This window comes from Phoca vitulina, unplaced genomic scaffold (genome assembly GCF_004348235.1).
Source record: "Phoca vitulina isolate PV1807 unplaced genomic scaffold, GSC_HSeal_1.0 scaffold20, whole genome shotgun sequence".
Lineage (NCBI taxonomy): Eukaryota > Metazoa > Chordata > Mammalia > Carnivora > Phocidae > Phoca > Phoca vitulina.
Genome location: NW_022589723.1, coordinates 7,834,725 through 7,852,843, shown reverse-complemented (window position 1 = coordinate 7,852,843; position 18,119 = coordinate 7,834,725). Strand labels below are relative to the sequence as shown.

Genomic DNA, 18,119 nt, shown 5'->3' with positions numbered 1-18,119 from the left:
CATGATTGTGCAAAGATGGTTATCCTAAAGGTTTGTGGAATAACTGAGTTTCAGCTTCATTCCATGGGGTGTGAAGTCCAAGGGCATCACCCACTTAACAGAATTCAGTATGGCAGGACAAAATAGATGTTTTCATAAATAGCACTTGAAGTAGGTATGCATATCTAGGAGCAATGAGTTCACTGGTGTGGCTGAAATAAAGGTGAGATAATAAGGATTTTTAAATGTAAAGAGATAGGGTTAGAGCGAGACTAAGAATTTGTGCTTTATCTTACTGGGGAGCCTCCAAAGACTTTGGGGATGTGAACTGGAATGAAGGAAGGAGATTAATCTGTCTCTGGCACATGAAATGATTTAGAACAGAGAGGAGGCTGAGGATAAGAAGACTGGTCAGGAAACAGTTTTGATAAACAAGGCTGAGAGTGCCTTGTTGGGTGGAAGGGAAAATGGAGAAACACAGCAAATTGAATGGAGCTGGGGAGGGGTTTGCCTGGGTACTTGTGTCTAGGTGAGAGATAGCAGGAACTAGCAGTTGAGACCAGCTCCCTGCCTCTGTGGAGGAGCCTGCAACAGACACAACTGGCCACCTGCAGGAAGCAGATAGCTCGCCAGAGTGAGTAAGTCCCCTAAGTAATAGGACAGAATTTTATGTCATGATTAGTAGACACCTGGAGAGGCTTCAGGCTCTGCTAACACCTTCAAGGAGATAAGCACGCCCAGCCAGGACCACGCCATCCTAATGATTTTTGGAGACCCCAGAAATGTAAAAATCTTCTCATTTTGCCTTAGTACCAAAGCCCCTACCTCTAGAAAGATCCAGTTTCCCACATGCTGCTTCCTGTGCTTCCATATTTCTGGGGGAGAAACTTCTTTACATTTGACATCTTTCAAAACCCACCCTCTCTGAGGGACATCAACAGCTGGAATGTCACCAGGGCTCAGAGAATACATACTACTGATGAGAGGCAAATGAGTTAATATTCATTTTGGGTTTCTATGACTAGTGAAAGTGTATAAAGAATTTTTAATGTCAAAAGTAATGTGTGGGAAAAGTAAATCAATTTGAAGGAAACGTTCATATTTTTTCTGTGTAACCTTCTCAAAAGTAAGTATGAATTTGTAGCCAAAAATCCATTAATAAAATAAAAGCAGTAATGAGAGGAGAAATAAAGTGCTTAGCATAATTCTTGGTTCATGACAAAAGAAATGGCACCCACTGTTAATCATGATTTAGAGTGGTGGCATAAAATCCAAGAGAAAAGGTCTAACTTCTGTTAGACATTTAGGACTAAAGTTCATGAGAGAATCTGTGGTTGGAATGATGATTTGAAAGTCATCTGCATAGCAGGAATAGTAGAAATTATGAAGAAGGTTTCCATACTTGCCTGGAACTTGTATGTATGTTAACAAAATAGAGTCCTCAAACCCAACTCTTAGGGATATGGAAGTAGTGGAGCAAGTAGATACAGGCTGGAAGCTGTTAGAAAGGAGGAAGATCCAGGACGATGTGGGGTCTTAGAAGTCAAGGGAGAAAATGAAGCCAAAGGTCTCACTGATTGAGAAACATAAAAAACTGGAAAGGCCACAAGACAGCAGTTCAAAGATGCCTCTGGATACTGTCAATCACATCTTTTAGTGGTGGGCACTAGGAACTATGGACTGACATGCTCTAGCTAGAGCTCCCAGCAGGCAAGACTTCTGCCATTGCTTAATCCTGTGTTTCCTGGGCCTTAAATCTGAAACTGTAAAATGTGTAGTATTTATTTAGTATTAGGACCATGTTCTGCGGATGCTTCTTCTGGAGCTGCTTTGAGACCACAGAACTGAAAAAGGTTTTGAGATGAAATGCTAGCCTGTACCCAGGCTGGCCTGTCATTCTTTCCATTTAAAGCCACTGGTAATATGGTTGAAAGATGTATTTTGCCCATTTTTTAAATGCCATTTTCTACTTTCCAACCACCAAAATATGTTGGGAGTGTCATAATTGTTTTTCTCTTTGGAACTTCAGAAAATATTGTTTTTATAATAGAAATAGCATTTCTTTAATTTTTTTCTTTTTTTAATCGCCAACGGCTGCCTTACCAAACCACGGACTTGGCTCATTTATATTTCCAGTTCTAGCTTGTGCTAAAATTTCTGGCAGATGAGTGTTGTGGGACTGCCCGAAATATTTCTGAGGAGGTTTATCTCAGAGGCTAGTCAGATGAAAGACTGAAAAATTAAAATGGACTTCAATGCATTAGTTCAGATAAAGCATTTAGAATAGGGTCATGCATGTGGTAAGCATATATGAGTGCTGGTTATTATTACTAGGGCCTTCTAAGATGATGTAGCATCAGAGGCCAAAGTGGACCAAGAAAGGCCACCTATTCTTATGAAAAGTGCTCCCTAAGGATCCCAAACAAATGATTGTTGGAGTTTAAAAGACTTCCAGGAAGCTGTTGAAAGATGATAGCACCAGGGGTGATAGGATAAGTTTGTAAAGGGATTGGCCAGTTGGCAATTGGGTAAGCTTACCTACAAAATGTATCATGGAGTGGGAGGTGAAGGAGGTTAGGGTTATTAAAACCTAGTTATAATACTTACCTGGCAGGGGAGACACCATAATCAAGCAGATGGTTTTCCCAGGGTGAGGCTTGTCCATTGCACTGCGGATGTGCTGACCCCTGCGATTTGCCCAAATGTGAGAAACTCGACTGCATAATTTGTGGTAGTGGGGGACTGTGTTTGTGCTCTCCCCTGGTAAAAAAGAATAAAATAAAAATAAAAATAAAATAATAAAAAAAAGTAAAACCTAGTTATAGAATCCACGTCCTTTGAAAGTGGTTTGATCATAATTGAAATATAAAGGTGCTTGGAATTAGCATAGAAAGAAAGTGTTGAGACCCTGAGCATGATGTTCAAGCATTTAGAAGTTGTCAAAAATGTGAAGAGAGATGAGTAAGTAAGCCTTCATTTAGGGTTTTTTCTGTGTCCCTTTATTTAATTGCTTTCACGGTCTCCACATTTTCTTGAAGTAGGGCAATGTGATTGGAACATTTATGTATAAATGATATGGTTTCTGCAGATCATCAGTAAGTATTTGGACACCTGTTTGTACAAGAATTTGCTCTGAGATGTATGAAAATCACTGTCATAGTAGTTTTTGTGTCAATCATAAACTTCTCTCATTTAGATCATTATGAAAGGTAGAAAAAATGTATCACAGGATGTCAGATAGGGGGAAGACAGAGGGTGCCCTCCCCAAATTTACAAGCTAACTGTGTCCAATCTAACCAATGAAATAATATGTCTAAGAGTCTCGGAAGAGAGTTGGGAGTACCAGACAAATGTTGAGTGAAGATGAAGGCAATAGGGGAAGAGTAGATAGGGTGTTTTGGAGTTAGTGAAACCTCCCTGCAGACTCACTATAGAACAAGACATGACTTAGATTCTTAAAAAGTTGGTGATGAGAAAATAAAAACAACTTTCAGCAAACCTAGCCCACTCCTTACCTGGAACTCCAGTAGCCTTAAAGAGCCCAATCCCAGGGTAGAATCCCACAAAAGAAATAGCTAGTTCTCACAGGGAATGGTCATAACCCATCCTTTTGAAACAACCCCTAACCCTGTCATCCCTATCAGTCATCCTAATGGATAGTAAAGATTTAAAACAAAACAAAGAAAGAGGATTATGGGCATGTTTTCAGACCTGCCAAGCATAGAGGTAAAGATATCCAAAGAGCCCTTGGGACAGGACAAGGAAAACAGTGTTTAATGAAGACTATTTATGTCAGCAATTGGAAGATGAGGTTGTGAAAATAGGTCAAGACCTAATTATAAAGGACCTTGAGACCTTAGAAATGAAAGCTCAGAGTTTTCTCTTGGCATGGGAAGTGAGTAAAAGATTTGTGAGCTAGAGCATGGATAAAATGTTAAAAGCTATATTTCAGAAAGACAGCTCCTCTGATTGGTAGTGAGTAGGGTGGACTACAGTGGATAGGAAGACTCAAGACAGAGAAGAGAAAGCAGGCTGATGTTACTGCCATGGGTCATGCACAAGGACCTGAATTTCATGATGCCCTGAGGCTACAAATAGGAGGTGTATTCTTAAACTAAAATCACATAGATGTTCTTTTATTTTTTTTCCCCACTTTTTGTTATAGAAAGGATTCAGTCACATATACCACTAGAGAAAATAGTACAATGACTTCCCAGTAACTAATATTAAACTTCAATAATTTTCAGTATTTTGCTGATCTTGTTTTATTTATCTCTCCCTACAACTGTTTTGCATGTATTTACTTTTAACTTTTTCTTTTGAAATAATTATAGGCTTATAGAAGAATTTCAAAAATAATACCAATAATTCACATATACCCTTCAGGCGAATTTCCCAAATGTTAAAATTTTGCCACATTTGCTTTAATTTTTTTCTCTCTCCCTTCTCTGCTCTTGGTCTCTCACTCTCTTATTATTATATGACAACTCTCCAGTTGTCTCATGTTTGGCCAGTGGGAGCCCCTGCAACCTGGATCCTAGGTCCTCCTGACATTTCTCCAGCATTCTTTGAAGACTTGTTCTTTTTTTAAACACAATACAATGTTCCAGGCCCATGTTGCACTTTCCATGCCACAAGCCTGGAATCAAACATTTCTTCAAGGACTCTGTTTCTTTCAGTGAAGAATGATATTTAGAAACCAAAATATGAGCATTAGAGGTGTGTGTTGTATGTGTGTGTGTATTTTTAATTTCTTTTGCTGCTAGGATCTCTCATCAGAAATAGCTAGAAAAAATTATATATACACTTATATCTGTAAATATATGTGTATCTATTTCTATATGTAAAATTATGAGTTCATATTGATACCCCCAGTTTCAATCCAATACCACAGGGCTCATTCCATCCTCACCCCCTTTTGTAATTGTAATTTCCTTTTCCAACAATGAGAAACCTGACTCTTATCCACAGTATAAATAAAATCAATCTTTTTATGAATTACCCCCATGACTTTATAGAATAACCCTGAATTTACACATAGCTTGCTCTTTTTGACCTGCTAGACTTTGTGAGGGGTGGGGGTAATGCCTACAACAAGAAAAATTTGACATATACATTCTTCCACATTTCTAAACACAAGGCAAACGCAGGGTGAAATGTTTCCAGGGCAGTTAAGGACTAGAAACCTCACATCTGTCCTTGGATGGGAGTTTATTTTCTCAGACTAAATCTGGGTTTGACATTCCAGCTGCTCGCCCTTCCATGGCAAATGGATATGGAGAAGTCTGCCACCAGCCGCTGATGGAGAAAACAGCTGCCTTTAGAGGGGATAAGCCATAGAGGTGGTTGGATGTCCTCTCCAGTGTCCCCATCTTCTCCCCCTCCTGCAAATAAAATATGTGTACATTTTCACATAAATGAAGGGAAAAGGACTTTCGTTTGTTAGTAGGAAATCCTATTGGGAATGAGAAAATCTTCCTTAAGTAAATTATTTAGCTAAAGTTTTCCCTTAGATGGTAACTTGCATAAACATCAGTTCAAGCATGATTATTTTGATTATTTGTGAGTTGTTGCCCGTGTGGATTTGTTCAACTTCCTAAGAAGTTGGATGAGTGAGCACGTGATCTTGATGAGTTGACCATCACTTTATTCTAGTATGCTTGCCTGTAGAGGCCTATTTCCACTCATTAAACTGTGCTTATTGAGTATTTTCTATGTGTCAGACACTCTGTTAAAGAGACTTAAAGAGTCCATAGTCTAGTCACCAGGAACAGAAGTAGTAGGACCTCTTTCCCCTAGGGGGTAAACCATTTCTGGTGTCCTTAAAACCAGCACCTGAAATGGTATGTTTTGGATGCCACTTACCAGTTTTTCCTAATCCTTAACCAGCTACCTGACATCTCTTATGAAGCCTCAAGTTCTACCATTAGTGCTTCTTTTGATTCCTTCCTAAAGGCTTTACATTCTTATAGAATTTCATATTACAATTAAGTACTTTCTCTAGCAGGATCTTTGTCTTAAATCATTATACAGATGATATATTAATGGTATTAGTTAGCAATTAACCTGGAGCAAGGTCTTATGAGTAGGAACTCATAAAAAAGTAAGGTCAATTAGAAGGTGAGGGCAGAGGATCCTAGCTGAAACCATTACAGTTTAATAATTTTCTGTCTACAAAGATCCTCAGTTAACTGAGAACAGTTGATACCTTTTAAAATATTTTGTATAACCCAAAATATGTGCTTTGTTTTGTCACTTCGTGAAAAAAAAGAAAAGGAGTCTAGTCAGCTGCTACAAAATGAAAACAGATCCCAAATTTAGATCCAGCTAATCTCCCACACATAATTTAAAAGGGATTCTTCAAGAATGTTTGTATATAGTGAACAGCTGGTGTCTCACGCTGGAATAAAGGGAAAGCAGTATTACTGCCCATTATAAAGGATCTGAGTTCCCTAAGCTCAGGGTTTCTTTTGTAATGCAACTCACAGTGTGTATAGGTGTCAGTGGGTCCTCTTTACATTACTATGTGAGGACTGGGACTTGAGGGATAGGCACAAGGAAATGCTGATACTCCGGCTACTATTAAGGCTGTGAGTAGTAAAAATCCTTTGTCTCTGAACCAAAAGTTTCATGTCTTCTACTTGGCATCCATTAAACTAGCAGGCCAAATTTTTAGCTTGCAAGAATATAAAACCTCACTCTTCACAGTTCTTGCCAACTCAAGGGATCGAAGAAAAGGCTACCTACTTGGACTAGGGTTTCATATTTATCCCCTCAGGACCATCTTTCTCTCCATATCTTCTATGGGCTGAATGTTTATATCCCCCCAAAATCTCTATGTTGAGACCTAATCCCCAATGTGAGGGCATTTGAAGGAGGGGCCTTTGGGAGGTGATTAGATCACAAGGGCAGAGCCCTCATGAATGGGATTAGTGCCCAATAACAGAGGCCCAAGATAATTTTCTCATCCCTTTGACCATGTGAGGACTGTGAAAAGATGGCTGTCTATGAACCAGGAAGCAGGTGGGCTCTCATCAGACACTGAATCTGCTGGCACCTTGATCGTGCACTTCCCAGCCCCCAAAGCTGTGAGAAATAAGTTTTGTGAGAAATAATTTTCTTATAAACAAGCCACCTAGTCTATGGTATTCTGTTATAGCAGCCCGAATGGACTAAGGCAATACCTCCTCCATTTCTGCCTATTCCTATCCAGCTTAAGTCTGTAGACAGAGAACAAAGATCGCTATTGTCAGTTCCAAATATCTGTTTTCTGAACTCCATAGCCCAGGGCTGCTGACTTTCAATATCTGTATATTGTTCCCAGGGAAGAATTCTGATTGACCTAGTTTGTGTCATGTTTCCCCTGAACCAGTATTTATTTCACAAGTATACCCATGATATACTCCATAAGAATATATTTCTGGAAGCTGTGTTCTTAAATACGAAAACTCTTATGAATATATTCTTCTTTTAATATGTACAAATAATGAAAATTTTAGTACAAATTATTCATATTCAAAACTTGATACTTTTTGAATATGTCTTTATATACCCCTCAATTTCCACCTCTCTTCACCCTCAATATTTCGTTATAGCAGGTATCTGGCAGCAGAAACCAGAGCAGCATTCCTCAAATGTAAGGAAGGTAAAAAAAAAACTGACTAGCTACAATTAAATAGTTAAAAGGAAATTGGGTGAAATAGTCATTTGGAAAGATGATCATTCAGCAAGTTGGTTTTAGGCAAAACCACCTAGAGCCTTTCTTCTCACCTCTGCTTTGACCCCCACTCATATTCACACTTCTTTTTTCACTCCTTTATTTCAATATATGTCTCTCTCTCTCATAATCTCCTGAGAGAATAGGGACTACTTATGCTTCACATATAGTAAGCTAGATACAAAACTTGTTCATGTCCACAAATGAAAACCTGACCAGGCTCCTCTGGGGATAAGCAGGATGCTTGAAAAGGAAACATGGCAAGACAAAAAGATTCCCCAAATTCTGATACATATTATTCCCAATAATTGTTTTCTTACAGCTAGATAAAGAATTGCATAAGTTCCAAAGATTTGAGCAGATTTTATTTTTCTGTTTATTAATTCCCAGTTTTAAGAAACTTCTCAAAACATAGCTAATTTAAACCAGCTAGAATGAAGTTTCCCATTAAATTTCCTGAAGATCATTGAGGTCTCATTAAAATAAGCTCTACATCCTCTGGAAATATTCTGCTTTGCTCATGTGCCTTTTCCTGCCAATTTTTTTTTTTTTTCAAATCCTTAGTTCAAATACTGAAGCTCTTAATGAGTTTTTGTTCAATTTTGATGGTAATATTAAAAGGGTGGTTATAGCTTGGTGTTTTTATCTGGTTCCTCAGATTTATTGCTGCCCTTTTCTCTTTGCTAAGAGAGAAGAGAGGCCAAGGTCCTGAGATGAAGCCTCAGGACAAAGAAGGAGCCAGTTTGGCTTCTGCATGATCAGTGAATCATGGTAATCATAGATCTCCTGAGGCTCAAGCCCACTGGCAAGCCAGCTGAGGAAAAGAGCCTCAGCTTCTGTAGGAGGTAGAGCCAGCCAGCAGGATGATGATGGATTAATTTCATTGGCCTCGGTCTGTTTTTCTTTAGTGGATACCTGCATGATAGATAGATAGATAGATAGATAGATAGATAGATAGACAGATAGATATGTACACACACACACACATATACCTATATATACACACATATATACACATACACATATTTACATATATATACATACATATACATATATATACATATTTATGTCCCTAAACCTGTTTTTAAATGACGATGAAGCTGTGATGATTTTATACATCATGAGGAAACTAGAGTGGCCTCAGGCAATAATGTCTCTCACCTGGAGTATCTCCTAACTGCTGGGAACCCCAGACTTGCCTGTAAATTAAATAACTCTAATAATGTGTTTTTCTAGGAGTGTTATTATATCTGCCACATTGGGATGATTATAGATTCTATTAAATCAGACTTATAGACCCCAGTTTCTGGAGCACTTAGATTTGATTCCAAGGGTAACTCCTACGCTTGACCCAAACCACATTTCCTCACAATATGAAGTCCAGTTCCAGTATGTGGGGTAATGCAGGGTAATCCAGAGGGAATCTCCTGACTCTCTCATACAGACATCTGAAATGCTTCCATTAATGACACACCCTTCTGTGGAAGGATTTTGACTGTTTGTTCTTACTAACAGAGAAAATAAGATTCTGTTTGGGTTGCAGGGCTTTTATATCACCCCAATTAACATTAGCCCAGAAGTCAATGTGTCTTATCGTCACAGATTTACATTTAAGAGCCTGACTGATGGTGTGAGATGTTAAAATTCTGAAGGCCTGTGCAAAAGGGCTATGTTATTTTTTTCACAAGTGTAACTAATCACAGAATATTTTGCTGATAGTGTAAACCAAATGTTTAATTGTGGAGTAAACAAATTCCTTTCTGATAGCTCTAATCTGGGGATAATTTTTGATCAAAGCAAGTACAATATTTTCATTGAACAGTGGAACAAAAATTTATTAGCAGATATCATGTATCTCAAGAACTGTAGTTTACCAATATGAGAGGTAGACTTTAGAAAACATTAGAAAATAAGCCTCACAGAATATTAAAAAAAAAATTAAGAATAAAAAAAAATCCACCTGGTTAGAGGTAAAGCATTCAGTAAGGAGAAGAAACTCAAAGAAAAAAAATAGAAGGAAAATTCAGTACTTATGATCAATTATGAGAGTTTTAAAACGCTCATCCAGTTAGTTAAATCAAATATTGTTTACATTTACATACTAAGAGATCTTACCAATGAAAGGTAATTAATAAAGGATGGACCTAATAGAATAAGAAATCAGAAGGTTCAAGGAGTAGATACATAAAGAGAAAACTAACATATGATATTGTTGCTACTTTTAAAGATTGTCTATAGGGTCCATGCATTAACTTGCTTACAGTCCAAATTAATCTGAACATCTGATGAATATTCTCAGTACACGTTTACTAATGCTAACAGAGGCAAGAAGAGAATGTTTGGCCAGGCAATTTAAGACTCACTAAGTTTAGCTACCATTAAGTATACCATGGATCTTTATTCCCTTGCTGAACTTGAGCTGAACTTTGATAAGACCTTAATATTTTCAGGGGCTGAGTATCTGTGACCTAGGAAGTAGAGGTTATTTCTTCCCTAATATGGATTATTACATATGGGTAAATAAAAAGGAGACTAGTGAAGAATTCCTATCTGATTGTATAGAATTCCTTAAAATACGTGATCGCAACTCAGCAAAATTGATATACATCAGTCAAATTTTATTTTTGCACCCTCTTAAACCTCTCATTTTCATTCTCTTCTCCTCTCTTCTGAAATCCACCTTCCTAGGTGTATACCCTAATTCCTATTCCCAAAAGGCATTTACCTAGCCAGGTATCATACCTTTAAATTGTTAATGTTATCAAGGTGAGAGGGGAGGTAAAATTGTAGGCAAGTCCTCTGGAAGACTGAAAACTCCACAGTATTTTCCTCTGAAGATAAAAACTCTTTACTCCCTGATTGCATTTAGAATTCTATGGCAGTAAGCATGTTTAAGAGACAGTGGCTGAAGCACAATGTGTGAAATGACCCATCTGTTTCGAAACAAAGGTGCTTACCCATACGGTGGAAGAGAGATGACAGTGTTAAATCCAGGAGACATGTGGGGAACTATTTCCTTAGTGGCCTATGAAGGAAGGCAGACTTTCCTGCTGGCTTCTGTCTACACACATGACCTTCTGACATCTTCCTGGGTCTGCTGTACAGAGATAGAATGGCCCATCAGATGGCATTGCCCTGCTAGGCCAACTCAGGCTTCCCCAGTAGAATTTTTATAATGAGTGACCTTTCTCTTATGAGAAGTGGAAACCTAAAACTCTGAGTTGCATCCAGGCCCTGGTGTGTTTTTCTGGGGCAGCCTTCTCTAGGTACACGTGTGTGTACCTCTCACACCTGCACATCATTGCATTGCCCAGTTCTAAGAATTGGAAGCCAAGCGCCACATGAATACTGGGCAGAGAAGTAAGGCAGGGAGAACAGACAAGCCCTGGCGAGGTGTCTCTAATGCCAGGGCACACATGGTGCTCTAGGCTGTCCAGAGGAGGTGTGACACTGTTTACCAGGGAGAGTGGCTGCTGCAGCCTGGCTCCCTACGCCCTGTCTGGCTTATGAAATTTGATCTAAATCACAGGAGTCAAAAACATATTACTCTGACCACAATTCACATTCCGTAGGAGAAGACAGGATTAGAACATTTCTATTCTTGCCCAATGCTGCTAAATTTAAAGTCAATATAACTGTTAACTGCAGTCTTCCTTCAAAAGACCAAAAGCAAGCATCATTTGCTGGTGGCACAATGCTCTGAAATGTCACCATGAGCTATATGGTTGGGCAAAGGAAGATGAGAGGTCACCAACAAAAGTCCTAAACTCATAGCCAAGGCTGCTAGCAATGCCACTTATAGTGAGCACCTCCACTCATGACTTCATTCATACCCTTGTCCATTCATTTATTCATGTATTTCTTTATTAAACAGCCATTTATTAAGTTTCTGTTATGTGTAGAGCATAAAGGTGGACAATCCCCAGTCCTTGAGAGGCTTTTAAAGGAGATGGGCACACACATGAAGAGTGACAATTCTCCATCAAATTAAATCTAGTATGCTAATAGCTTCCCCCTCTTTCACTTGTGCACCCTTGCTCAGTTACTCTTGGGTTTAGAGTCTTTCATTTCTTGTTCACTTAACACTCTTTCTTATAATTTGAAATGTAGCTCAGAAGTACTTGTCTAGTCTTCCTCCTTCAGGAAGCCCATCTGGATTTATCAGACAGATCCAAGAAGCATTTCATAGCAAACTTTACAATTACTTTCCTTTTCAGCCTTCTTCTCCAATCCCCACCCTACTCCTTTTTATCATTTTTTAGCCAGCCTTTTTCTATGTCAAGTCATTTTTTAGATTAAGTTTAATTTCATGAGGACATCAGCACCTTGACTAGTTTTCCCAATTCTCTCACACCATTTGGGACTTTCAGTGACTTAGATCTGCTATCAAGCAGTTGAGGGACTTATTTCCATTTACTTGGCCAGATCTTTGTGATGGACATCTAAGAGGAAATCACCTCTTCTGCTCAGCAACCTGAGACCACTAAAGACTCCTACAGGGAAACATGAGCAGGGGCTTTGGCTATTAAGGACCATCTTTGGATTTAATTTTTACTTCTGCTGGTCCACCAGCCTGAAGAAACTAAATTCAGGGGATTATTTTCCTACTTCTACTTCAAATAATATTATATATTATTATTTTGCACAGGCTGAGACACCAGACCCTGGGTCCAAGGAATGGCCCTGAACTTACCACTCTACCTGTTCCTGAATAATCAATGCATGAAAGAAGTATGGCAGGAGTCTTACTCCCCACCTCTTTCCTCTACTCTTTTTTGGGGGGGGAGGGGCAGAGAAAGAGAGAGAATCTTAAGCAGACTCCACGCTCAGCGCTGAGCCCAGCATGGGGCTCAATCCCACAACCCTGAGTTCATGACCTGAGCCAAAATCGAGAGTAGGATATTTAACTGACTGAGCCACCCAGGCACCCCTCTGTCCTCTACTCTTAACATAGCTGACTGAAGACTAGCAAAAGTTCTTGCCTGTAGGAACATGTGCCTTCCTCCCTTCTCCTGTACCCACAATGGCTGGTACAGTGGGTTAAGATTTGGGGTAAAGCACCTCTTGGGCATGTAGTATTGAAAGCTCTTTGCTCATTTCTACGTGGCCCTCTTCCCCAGAGAAAATAAGGGCAAATCATCAGGGAATAGGGAGGAAAGACTGAAGAATTAGACTCAAGATTAAAGTTTGGACAGGGTTACAGCTTGAGGAAGTGCTGAGAAGCTACCTCTTAGAATAGAATCCTAGGATGGACTAAATATTATTTACACAGAAAAAAAAAAAAAACTAAAGGAAAGAATTTGAGTTACTTGGAGTTGAGTTGTCAGTGAAGAATTTAGCAATTCTACACGGTAGTGAGCTGCACCAGGAAGGAACAAGTCTCTGGCCTGGCTTCCTGTACCCCCAGGCACAGGTTCTGAACTGGCCCTGAAACAGGAGACTCAGCAACCAGCATACTGAAATTACATCAACTGAAATGTTATTTTCTTTCCATGGAAAAATTATAGCAAAGAGATTAAGATATGATTTAGTACATTTCAAAGAAAAATAAACATTTATTGTAATAAATAACCATAAAACAGGTCTAATAATATTCTACTTCAAAAATACTCTCATGGATTGGGAAAATAGTGAAACTTCCTTTCACAGTACTTAAATTTTCACAGAGCATTAAATTAATGGTTTAAAATTTTGACTGCTAATTCGAGGTCTGGGATTCCTCACTGCATGATCCATGGCTCAGCCCCTCACTTCTCTGTGTTCCCCATGTCTTTCTCTGTACGGTGGGGCACTTCTCCTCTCCTTTCTCAGTGAGGATTTTCTGAAATAAGTAAAATAAGACAAAAGTTTTATCCCTTAGAAGACATGATGCTAACAGTTACAAGTTTTATTTTCATACACAATTCCTTCTGAATAATCCTGTCCCCATTGTAACTCCACAAAACATAGACACACAATAAGCAAGAAGGTGCAACAGATCTAAATAAAGTTACAGAGAGACAAGTATTGGAGTTGGAGACTAGACTCAGTTATCTGTTCAACAAAACAAATCACTTTTTTAACAATACCACACTCCATTAAATTGAGATAAACACATAAGAGTTTCATAAAATAGAAGAGGTAGCCACAAATATCTTTCTTTTCCACTCCTTGGCAACACTGCACACTCCCCAACTCAGATCTTCCCTTTGTGGTGCCTTCCCCATGGCACCCATATACTTCATCAGGATCAACTTGTGCTTGTTCACATGTTGCCAATCATCACTTCTGGCTGCACTGTCAAAAGTCTGTCTGGAGAGCTTTTAAGAAACGCTGTTTCCCAGGCCCTACCCCTGAAATCCTAGCTGCATTGGTCCTGGATGGAACTGAGGCAGCCCTGATTTTAAAAGGCTCACCAGGGGGGTGCCTGGGTGGTGCAGTCAGTTAAGCGTCTGGCTCTTGGTTTTGGCTCAGTCCTGATTTCGGAGTCGCAAGATTGAGCCCTGCGTTGGGCTCTGCGCTCAGTGTGGAGTCTACTTAGGACTCTCTCCCTCTGCCCCTCCCCCCCGTCTCTTTCTCTCTCAAATAAACAAATAAATAAATAAATCTTTAAAAAAATATAAAAGGCTCGCCAGGTGATTCTAATGTGCAGCTTGGCTGGGAAACAAACATTGCATGATTGACCCAAAGAGGGGCTTTCAGTTATATAGGTAGAGAGAGCTAAAAAAATAATTACTGATGCCCCGAATATATGCCTTGCTTAGGGAATTACCTTTGTGCAGGACAGGCACAGTTGTGTCCCTGATGGCCCAAGGTATATTTCAACGTGTTATCAAGATCTATTAGTTGCAAGTGAAATTCTGCATTTAATTCCATGCTTTTGGGTAGGTTGACTATATAATTTATTCTTCAAACTAGTGAATTATGAGAATGAATTTGAGAGTTAATTATGCTAGAACAACCAGGCAAACTGGGACATATAAGCTACGCAAATTATGGGAGATTTTTCTAATTGGGAAATACTCAAACAGACTTAGGATACAACTTATCCTTCTTGAACAGATTAATTTTCTCATTTGTAAAACTGACATAGTAGTTGACAAGTTGTATGGAAGTTTAAATGTGGACATTTTTAAGTCCTGTATATAAAGGTTATGTATTACTATTTGATCCAAAATACTCGCCATCAGAGAGACTGAGACACAAAGTGTTAACAGAGGAGAATTAACAATCGTTATTCAGCATTTCCTTTTTTTTATTTACCTCCCACGGTGAATTTGGAAGTGAGCTAAAGGAAGGAATTCATAGATCCTGTCAAAAGCCTATCCTGTGAGGTGCTACCCTTATAACCTGTCAGGTGTCTTTTTCTAAACATCCTGGCTCACATATTTCCTAGGACACCAAGTAGAATTTACAGTTGCAGTATTATGGTCGCAAAGGGCTCTGAGAACTGTAACCAATACCAAACATCTACACTGTGTTTTACAGATTAAATGACACACAGTAGCTCAGTGAGGGCATGGCCTTCAGAGATGCCCACCACTGCTAGCTTTATTTCTTTGGTAGTTCCTTCACTGTGCTCACTCTCACTCTCCTCCTGGGTAAATGTGGATAGCACTGCTCCTGTCCTTAGGTTATTTGAGGATGGAGGTGGACATGATAGAGTCTAATACATGGAACATACACCACAAATGGCAGCCACTGCTGTGATCATTGTCATCAGCATTGGCTCCTGATCCTCCCAGCAACCCATGGGGTGAACAGAGTAGGTCATGGGAGGAACAGCTCTAGGGAGGAGCAGGGGAAGAGGAGAAGAGGAAGGAGAGTCATTCCTGTTTTACCATGGTGGATGGATCTGAAGCTCAGGTTTATTAGTGCAGTTTAGATTATAAGTCTGATGACTTCATCATTAGGACTCAGGGTCAGGCAGGCTCTTACTTCTTCTCATCAATCTTGAAGCCAGGGGTTTGCACAAGGCTGGCCGAAGTATCTCCTGTATCTGAAAGTCCCACATTGAAGGCATAGCATAGCAGGTATTGCACAGAGCCACAGCCTTGTGCATGGTAAGCACCACTACCCTCCCTCTGTCACCCTGTCCTCTGGCATTATTTTCCTAACCTCCCTGGCCGTGCACATTTCATTTCCATATGGTACAATTGTTAGCATTTAGCAAGAAAGTGGAATATCTCCCAACACATTTAGATAATTTATTTGCAGTGCTAAAATGTGTTTATTGCCTAAGCCCAGATTAGGTTGAGCTTTTTCTTTTTCTCCAATACAAGAGAAGTAATTGAGAAAAGTGGCTAAGTGTTCTTGCAGGCACAATGGAGTCATTAAACTGGCATGCAAAAATGCAGTGATAGACACAGATGGAAGAGCAGGAATAAATGCCAGGAAAAGACATCAGAGGCGTCCGCAGCTGAGATCAGAAAGGACCAAAGAAGAAGTCCCCCTTCTCTACTTTATCCCAGGAACATGAGGCCGACAGGAGGAAGACCGTTGAGTTTATGCAATCTACAGTTCTTTGCTTATGGACCTTGATGTACTCCTTGCAAAAAGAAGATACCCTCATGTCAGGAGTTGCTGGGTGAGCAAGTATTACCCATCCACCTGGGTCATAGGTTTCTGTATCTAAGTCAAAAGGGTTAGTGGGTTTGCCAGCCCTGTGAAGTTTATCACCAAGAGTGTAAGAGGAACAAGTGACTATGATCTTGTAAAGAATCTTTTATTCTTAACTAAATTTGAAATTGCAAATCTCAAAATAAACATGAAATTAGTCTCCTGTGTAGCACAATGCCCTATAATTTTCAGCTCACTGGGCTCTATAAATTTCAGCTTTTGAATCCCCAGACAACATTCATATGGGTAAATGAGTTCAGTTGCCCCAAGACCTGGCTACAAGGTTAGGTACCTAATCTAAACCTAGAGCTGATGTTTGTGTTGGGAGAAAGCTGGGTGTCATGTTTTCTCACACTGTCAATGCATGCCTTCTTCAAGGAACAATTCAGTGTAGCTCTGTTGGTTGATCTCTTCTTCTAGATAGCCACACACACCCTGGAATGCTGTCACATGCTAAGATTCTGGTTTCAAACCAGAAACATGTGGGGCACATGTGTGAATCAAATTCACAATGAAGGAAAGGTCTACTACTTCTTTCATACATCACTCTCCTCCTGAACCCAACCTCCATTTCTCCTTTGCTCATTATTTTCATGTCTTTCGTCATTTCAAAGCTCTATGCGTTGTGGAATTTGAATCCCACCCTTCCTGCTAGAATAATCCTTTGATAAAGAAGTAGAGTGGGCAAAGCCAATTAATCAACCAGGTTGGTGGGCTTCAGCCAATAAAATACTGAGATCCATAGAAAGAGAAAGACTACAGAGGTAGAGCCATGATCCCTCTAGGTCATTTATAATTAAAACATGAAGTTAGCAGAGCCTAGGATTGATTTATCATGCTTCTCTCCTCTCCTCTTCTCTCCTCTTTCCTTCTTTCCCCTTTCCTGCCCCTACACAACACAACACAACACAACACACACACACACACACACACACACCCCTCAGAATTGGATGAAAGCCTAATGGTAATTCCATACCAACTTTTAATCTATCCAAATTACCAGGTTCCCACTGCCATATGCCAAGGTACCAGTGAGCTTTCTGGTGCCACCCAGCAATTCAGAGTTGTTATGATGGTCAGATGATAGCTACGCCCTTGTTGCAGTTTGCTTTATGAACTCCCCTTGCTTATGGCTTTTTAACTTTGCAATAATGAGCCCTTTCATGCTGAAATGGAGTCCAAGGAATGGAGAAGGGATTCCAGTCTAAATGAGAAAAGGAGAATCAAACTAAACACCCATTTTCAAACCATAAGGCAGAAGAAAACAGGGGCAGGAACTAGTTGTTAAAAATGTTGTTTTTATAGGACTCATTGCAAAAAAAATCCCTTTTATGTAAAAGACTACCTACATTCATTGATTGAAAATAAAAATTAGAGCATGCATTTATGGGTTTTTTTTGTTTAATTTTTAGTTACAAATCTATTCTTCATTACGTTTTCTTTGATTTGGTCATTTTCTACCTTGACTATTGAAAGATTCTCGTACAAACTCAAAATATAAATTGGCTGAATTAAACAAATAGAGAAAAACCCTTCCACCACATCTTCATATTTTACCCTTTTACTGGCCCTTGAAGAGCTACCCAAATCCTTTTATCATCAAATAGAACCCCCTTTGTCCTGTAGAGCATAGCCAACGTCCTATCACACTTGAAGACCTCATCTCAGTATCTTCCATGGGGTTCTCACTTAATCTCCTTAGTTACCTTCTTCCATTCTTTCATTCCACTAATGTTTATGTACTCAAAATATAGCAGGGACAAATAAGAATAGAACTCCCAGCCCTTATTTGAATGGAAAAAGAGACAGACAATAAAGAAAATAA

At 39.4% G+C, this 18,119-nt stretch overlaps 1 non-coding gene across 1 annotated transcript; it reads left to right on the top strand.

Annotated features, from left to right (window-relative positions):
• Nucleotides 1-2,578: 2,578 nt before the first annotated feature.
• LOC116640860 lies at nucleotides 2,579-2,742 on the top strand. Its single transcript, XR_004301088.1, has one exon. It is a non-coding gene; the product is annotated as a U1 spliceosomal RNA (small nuclear RNA).
• The last annotated feature ends 15,377 nt before the right edge of the window (nucleotides 2,743-18,119 follow it).